Source organism: Globicephala melas, chromosome 13 (genome assembly GCF_963455315.2).
Source record: "Globicephala melas chromosome 13, mGloMel1.2, whole genome shotgun sequence".
NCBI classification, from domain to species: domain Eukaryota; kingdom Metazoa; phylum Chordata; class Mammalia; order Artiodactyla; family Delphinidae; genus Globicephala; species Globicephala melas.
Genome location: NC_083326.1, coordinates 77991192 through 77999164, shown reverse-complemented (window position 1 = coordinate 77999164; position 7973 = coordinate 77991192).

Genomic DNA, 7973 nt, shown 5'->3' with positions numbered 1-7973 from the left:
GATGGGCAGAAAGAGAACTGACCCCGGGCCAATAGACATCGGCCTTAGAACACGGGATTTTCTTGCCAAACACACTCTCAGCAGCCCCCCGCTTTGGGCTTCCAAAAGGAGGTCAGGTTTTGCCCTAAGTCAGGTTTGCCACAGGTGAGATTCTCTGACCCAGATCATGGTGCAAACGGCTCCTGCCAGAGTGGGCAAGCTGATGTCTGGACCCCCTTACCACTACAGCACTGGCCCTTTTAATTCATGCCATTAGGGAAAGCATGGACTTAAGATTTTAAGCCGGCCATGTTCCTTGTATATTTCCATCGCCCCTGCCCCCGATCTCCAGCATGGCACTGTGCCCACCTTACCCTCGAAGTCTTCTGTCTGAATCGGCACGTTAATCTGAGACTGCCTGCCGGTGACAAGGAAAAAGAAATATTAATCTGGGCTTCCCTTGGGACCTGCCCACACTCCCTGTCTTCTGCCAGCCCTCTCCTGCATCCAAATGTGCCATTCGGCTCAAGAATTACAGGCCAAGAGCTGGGATGGAGGATAAAGGATCTGAGAGGCTGAGGGAGTGACCGTGCCCCCCAGGGACGCAACACAGATGGTCCCCACACACGTGAATTTGGCCTTTGGGGACTAACGCCAGCCTGGCCTCTCCTCTTCCACAGCCACCCCAACTTTGGTCCACCTGCCGGTCCCCGCCTGGTGGCACAGACACAGTGATATGTCTCAGATGCAAAGACCCACGTAAACTTTCACGCCAGGAAAGCAGGGGCTGTTTGGGGGTGTGGGTGGGGTCTGTTCTCTATTAATACTTGTCAGAGCCGCATGCAGGGGAGGTGATCGGGAGTAAATACGCCTCGGTGCGTTTCCGAGTTTGTTGTGTCCTAGAACGTCTGAACGGTCTGAGCAAGCGGGGCATGCGTGTCTGGTCCAGAGCAGAGCCCGTTCTTAAAGCAAGTGGCCCTGACAGGCAGGATCAGATCTGCCTGAAGATGCATCTTTCCATAGTTTTCTAGAAAGTGACGCCAGGACATCAAAGTGCCCAGACTCGGCTCCTAGGAGACTCTGGTCCAGGGTCCGTCAACCTCAGCACTGTTGGCATTTGGGGCTGGGGAATTCTTTGTGGTGAGGGCTGTCCTGGGCATTGTAGGGTGTTGAGTGGCACCCCTGACCTCCAGCTACTGGATGTCAGTAGCAGTCCCACCCCACCCTCACAAGTCGTGATAACCAACTATGTCTTCAGACGTTGCCAGATGTCCCCTGGGGGCAACAGAATCTCTACCGGTTGCCCCAGGCCTTCTCACCATCCACCTCCTGGAATAGGCAGAGCATTTCTCAGCCCAATGGTTTTCTCTCCATTGTCTGCCGCCAAGAACTTGGAGGATTTCAAAAGGGAATGAAAAAGTGTGGTTCTGCCAACTCCTGCCCAAGACAGAAGGATGACAGCGCCGATTGCATAAGCTACTGTGCCCTTGGCATCCAGTTCTGATGAAGGCCCACGGAGGCCCAGCGCCCTCCCGTGCCCCCCCCACCCCATCTCCACCCTGTTTTCCGTGTTGTCGTGTCATCGTTGTGATCGTAAGACCCACTCCGGGCTCAGCAGTGGTTACCTGGGGGGCGCAGGGTGCGGGGAGGGGGTCGCCCTGCGTTGCTGCACCAGTGGTGGTGGGTTTCCGTTCCTTCCGGGGCTGGGGAGCCAGGGAGGTGGGCCAAGCCGGTGTCACCTGTCACTGAACGCGCTGCCAGAAGCTCGGACCTCCCCCTACCTCTGAGCTCTCAATGCTGCTAATCTCCGCCAAGTGTCCCATGCGCTCCAGCACCTTCTCGAAGGACTGACACCCGCCCCATGCTCTCTGCGAGGTTGTCCAGGCTGTGCTCGCCGCATGCTCTTCTGTATAATTCTTATCTTCTAATTTGATGGAATTCAACAAAAGTCTATTTATGCCTGTTTGCATCATGGTCAAAATATTAAAAAGTGGACTTGACTTGACTGACCGTGGTCTTTTGTTTAATTTGCTTGGAATTTCTCTTGTCTTTGCCCACTGCAGTGGGCCGGGTACCAGGAAGCCCAGTCTGAGACAGAGGCAGCAGGAGGCTGAATGGGGGGGCGGAGGGGCGCTCTTGGGAAGGCGGGAGGGGAAGCCTGAGCTGCAATGTTGTCTCAACAGAAACTTCAGCCAACGCTGCAGGGAATTCTGAAAATGGCCTTTCAGAGCTGTCCCGATTTGGGACAAGAAGCCCTCGCTCTCTGCAACAGAAGCCAAGCCCCAAGGGCATGAGGGCATTTCCAGCATCCAGAGAAGACCTGTTGACTCCTGACATGGATCTAGAGGGTACTTCTCAGCATCCTGTCCACCCTCCTCCCTGACACCTCTGCCCCCATCACAGCTGCATCCCTAGAAAGGACCCCCAAAGAGACGGAACCACCTTCTCCCTCAGCCCTTCTTCCCTGTACGACAACCCTGAGATCCTGAACCTAGTTCCTGACTGGCTACAGACCCAGTTCCAAAAGGCAGAGACTTCAAAAGCCCTAAAAGGACAGACGAAGAGGAACCGACCCCAAATACCCTGACAGAGTGGCCACTATAAAAGGATCGAGTGGGGCGGTGGGCTTTATCCTGCCCTTCTGGGCGTGGCCATTTAGACGCTGGGGCATTCTGACCTTCACACCTATTTCCTGGTCAGAAAGCACAAAACATTCGATATTCAACCTTTGAAATGACAGAGTTATTTATCCAACAGCAAACACATGGTTCCTGGACACCTCTGCCCCATCCCTGAGCCTCAGGCCCGAGTTCAAACATGAGCTGCAGATCAGAGAGGAAGCAGGGATGCTTCAGCACCTGGACCCACGCTCTCCTACAAAAATGAATGAAAATAATGGCTAACAGGCATCAAACGCCAATCTTTACAAAAATACTTTGACACGTTACCATTGCTCTCCTCAATTTAAAACCTGGGAAACGAAGGCGAAAGCAGGTCAGCACGTCAACATAGCCAGTAAATGTTAGATGTGGAGTTTGAGTCCAGACTGTCCGGCTCTAGAATCTGAATTTTTAACCACCACCTTGTTGTGGACCCAAAAAAAAAAAAAATGTCGTCTGCCATTTCAGTAAACAAAGAATGTTCCCTGCCATTCTGGTAAACAACTCATGTTGCCTGCCATCAAGCCATCGGCCTCTGCAGCCCACCCCTCCCCCATGGCATACCTGGAAGGGAAGTCCGGATGGAGAAAAACAAGATGCTGGCCCTGAGAGTTAAGATGTAAATCCAAGGAATAATTTCCATAAGCCCAGACTGTTCCATCTTCCCATACACAGAAAAGCACTAAAACCATTAACTTGAGATAGCTGGGGGTTTTTGTGTGTGTGTGACTAGCAGTAATCTTTTGATATTTGACTACATGTTTGTTTGGGTTTTTTTCAGCAAAAACGCCTATATATCCTGGCTCCTCCCTCACTTCTTTGGAACAGTTCCTCAGAGCTATCCGAGAGGCTGCCTTCCCGGGCTAGAGTGCTCAGTAAGGTTCCACATAAAACATAATTCTCAACTTTTAGGTTGTGCATTTTTCTCCAGTCGACACAGTGCTGCTGCTAAGAGACCGTCACAATTCGAATCCTGGCTCCTCTACTTCCTAGCTGTGCAACTTCGGATAAGTTGCCTAACCTCTCTGTACCTTCACTTCTTCACTGTAAAATAGGCTGTGATCATTTTGACTTCATTGCATTGCGATAGGATTAAATGAGTTAATAGAGGCAACACACATATAACATGATGGAACGGAATGGAATAGAATAGGATAGAATCGAAGAGTCCTATACACAAGTAAACTAAGGTTCTAGCTCTGGTTCCTTCCAACTTTCTCAGCCCTTTTCTCTTACTGAAGCTCAAACAGCCCCATCTTGATGCCATTTGTCATTTGATACTTAGGCACTGCGTTTCCCAGACCACCTGCCAACACAGGGGCCACTGGTTTTAAAAGCCAGGTCCTGGCCTCTCCCCACACCTGCTCATTAGCGCTCGCTGGGGATAAGGTCTGACACCGCCCACGTTTTTAACCAGCTCCCTGACGTGATTCATACACACACTGGAGTTTTGACAAGCCCAGCCTCAAAGGTGGCTGGGGACAATTTAACATTTATATGCATCCCGAATGGGGTGGCTTCTGTTGCCTGGCAACCAGGTGAAAAAATCCACGTTTACACCAAAACAGAACCTTCCCAACCACAAATCAAAAGGAGAAGGGGATGGAAAACAAGTACGGGAGGAGGGAAAAAGGATTTCTGAATCACTGCAGATCATTACAGAATATGGGCTTTGCAGTCAGTTAAATAGTAAAAATGTACGTCTTATTTTTTTCATTGTACCCTTGGCAAAATCGCCAAGGAAGCAAAAACAGGGAAAGTATTTACAATCAATATAGCGCTTAACCCACATCAGTAAAAGGAAATCACTTTCGCAATAGCCTCTTGAGGAAAATAAGATTAAGTTAATCAAATAGCAGAAGATTAAAACCAAAGTAATTAGTAAAGTGATTTTTTTTTAAGTCTCAAATCTTTTGTATTACTAGACCTGGGAACAGGGTGGGAGGACAGGGGTGGGTGGTCTCCTGGCTTCTCGGCATCTTGGTTTTGTCAGCTGGAACTCAGAGTCGAGGTTGGAAGTTGATATCGGGAGCCCCACTCTCTCCTCACTAATTTACGGTTTCCAAGAATTTTGGGATCTTCGAGGGTGATGAGCCCCACAACTCATAAGGATGTGTTGGGGAAAAGAAGCTATTAAATGCGAGAAAGCCTCTGAGACATACTGTCAACTCAAGGTGTAGTGTCTGTGGCATTAATTAAACATTACGCAGTGAGTAATTGAATCACTTTCATTTTGAAGGCTTTAAAGAGTCGCTAATGGAAATGCAGTTATTAGCAGAAAAGCCTCCAGCAAAATCGGCAGGAAGAGAGACACCTGTTTCATGTTCCTCCAAGCTGGTGCTAATAGCATCGCCTTCCTTGAAAAGCACACACTGCCCCCAGATTGCCTTTCCAGAAACATCTCGCCTTCGCTCAAAGGCATTCGGGGCCACCAGGGACCAGAGGGGGAAGACCAACCCCTCCGGCCAACACTCAGTGCCCGCTCTGGCCACAAGCAGCCTTTGGGTTTCTGTTTCGGCCACTGCTCCACGCAAAGCTTCACTGATTCGCCCCAAGGTCTCTAAACACAGCTTTTGTTTTCCTTCTGGCTGGCCTTTGCCTCCGGCATACCCCCTACCTAGAAAGCCCACTTTGCCCTCTCACCTCTGCGGATCCCACCTCTGTTGCTGAGAGCTGGACTCAAGCACTGCCCTTTCAGGGAAGCCCTCCTCTACCCACCAACTATACTTCCTGCCTGTACCAGTCGCTTGGCATCATGGAGGTACTGCTTTGCAATTGTGTGTGTGTGTGTGTGTGTGTGTGTGCATTTTACCTGCTTCTATGTAACTGTTAACCTATTGCCACAATAATGCTGAGTGACAAACAGTGACAAAATCTCCCTGGCATACTGCTTTATTGCTGCAGAGGTTGGAGTCATGCTGCTATGAGCCAAGGAATTCAAATAGCCTCTACAAGCTGGGAAAGGCCAAGAACTGATTTTCACCCAGGGCCTCCAGAAGGAACACAGCTCTCCTGATGTCTTGATCTTAGCCTCGTAAGACCCATTTGAGACTTCTGACATCCAGAGCCATAAGATCATACATTTATGTTGTTTTAAGCCCCTAAGTTGTGGTAATCTGTTATGGCAGCAATAGAAAAGTAAAATCTGTGTTTAATCTGTGTTGATTTCTTATTGCTGCTGCTCTAGGGAAGAATCCATTTCCTTATGTTTTCCACCTTTTAGACGCTGCCCACATTTCTTGGCTTATGGCCCAGCATCACTCCAACCTCTGTATCCATCGTCACATCCCCTCTCTCTGACCTTGACTCTCCTGTTTCCCTCTTATAAGGACCCTTGTGATTACACTGAGCCCACAAGATTGTAGAGGATAATCTCTGCATCTCAAGATTTCTAACGTAATTACATCTGCAAAGTCCCTTTTGCCATGTAAGATACCTGTGATATTGTGGTTTATAATAAGAAAGATATATTTGGTCTTGATCCTATTTCTGGCACAGAACTCCTAAAATTCTTGGAATCTCCTGTGATAAGAGTGACAAAGGTGTCTTGTTATTAACAAACCCCTTTCAGCCACGCCTGAGTTTATGTTACTGCAGTGACTTTTGGAAAGCACCTGAGGAAGGGGCTGGTTGCCAGGGGAACCAACCAGGTGATTAGAGGGTTGGAACTTTCAGTCCTATGCCCCTGACCTCCTTGGAGGGGAGAGGGGCTGGAGGTTGAATCGATCGCCAATGCCCAGTGATTTAATCAATCATTCCTATGGAATGAGGCCTCCGTAAAAACCCAAAAGGATGCGGTTTGGAGAGTTTTCAGGTTGGTGAAGATGTGGATATTTAGGGAAAGTGATGGGCTCAGGGAACACAGAAGCTCCACACCCTTTCCCCATACCTTGCCTTGTGCATCTCTTCCATCCAGCTGTTCCTGAGTTATACTTTTTATAGTAAACTGGTGAATCTAGTAAGCAAAACGTTTCTCTGAGTTCCGTGAGCCACTCTAGCAAGTTAATCAAACACAAGGAGGGGCGTCATGGGGAGCTCCGACCTGTAGCCAGACTGGCAGAAGCACAGGTGACAACAGGGACTTGCAATGTGGCTTCTGATGTGGGCGGGGCCGGGGGGGGAGCAGTCTGGCAGGACTGAACCCTTAACCTGTGGGATCTGTCTCCTGGTCGAGAGTATCAGGTAGATGGTGTCAGCACTGAGTTGAATTGTAGGACACCCAGCTGGTGTCGGAGAATAGCTTGGCAACGTCGGGGGGAAAAAACCCACACATCGTAGTAACCTATTCACAGGTTCTAGCGATTAGAATGTGAACGTCTGTGGGAGCCATTATTCAGCCTACCATAGCCTACTCTCTGGCCCTCAAAGATTCACTTCCACCCCGTATGCAAAATACATCCAGCTCAATTGCTCTGCGCTCACAGGATTAATTCACTCATTCATTAGAAATATAAGGAGGACCTAGTATGTGTCAAGCTCTTTTGTAGACATTGGAGAACAACCAGTAGAGTTCACATTCTACTGGAAGGAGAGAGACATAAGTGGTTTTCTTGAAGAGTATGTTAGATGGTGATAAGAAATTTTAGAGAAAAACGAAGCAGGGCAGAGTGACAGAGGGTTTTAAATGAGGCGGCCAGGCAGGGCTTCCTCAATTAGGTGACTGAGAAGACTTGGGCGGGTGAGGGGAAAAGCCACACACATCCAGGGGTGACCGGGCAGAGCTGTGTCTGTACGATAGCACAAAACCTTCTCATACATCCTAGCAGTACCTTCAGTAAATATTTGAGCAAAAGGGGACAGAGGCCCTGCTTTTACGGAGGTTACCTTCTATAGGAAGAAATGTGTTTATCCTCGAATTAATGATAAACTTTGGGTCCCACATCCAAGGCGCCTTCTTTCCTCATTCTACATAAATGCCTTCCTGTTGACTTACAAGTTCATCCTGTGTGTTCCTTTTCTAAAACAGGGCCTCCAGGGAATTCCCTGGCGGTCCAATTGTTAGGACTCCAAATTTGCACTGCCGAGGGCCCAGGTTTGATCCCCGGTTCCCTGCAAGCTGCAGGCATGGCCAAAAAAAATAAAATAAAACAGGGCCTCCAAACAGTAAAGCTTCAGGCCCCTACTGACTGTAAAAAGAAGCACAACCTAAAAGTTTCAAGTCGTGTTTTATTCGGGGACCTTACTGAGGACTCTGGCCTGGGAAGGCAGCCTCTCAGATAGCTCTGGGGAACTGTTCCAAAGTGGAAAGGGAGGAACCAGGATATACAGGAGTTTTTGCTGAAAAAACAAAACATGTAGTCGAACATCAAAAGATTACTGCTAATCACAAAAAGA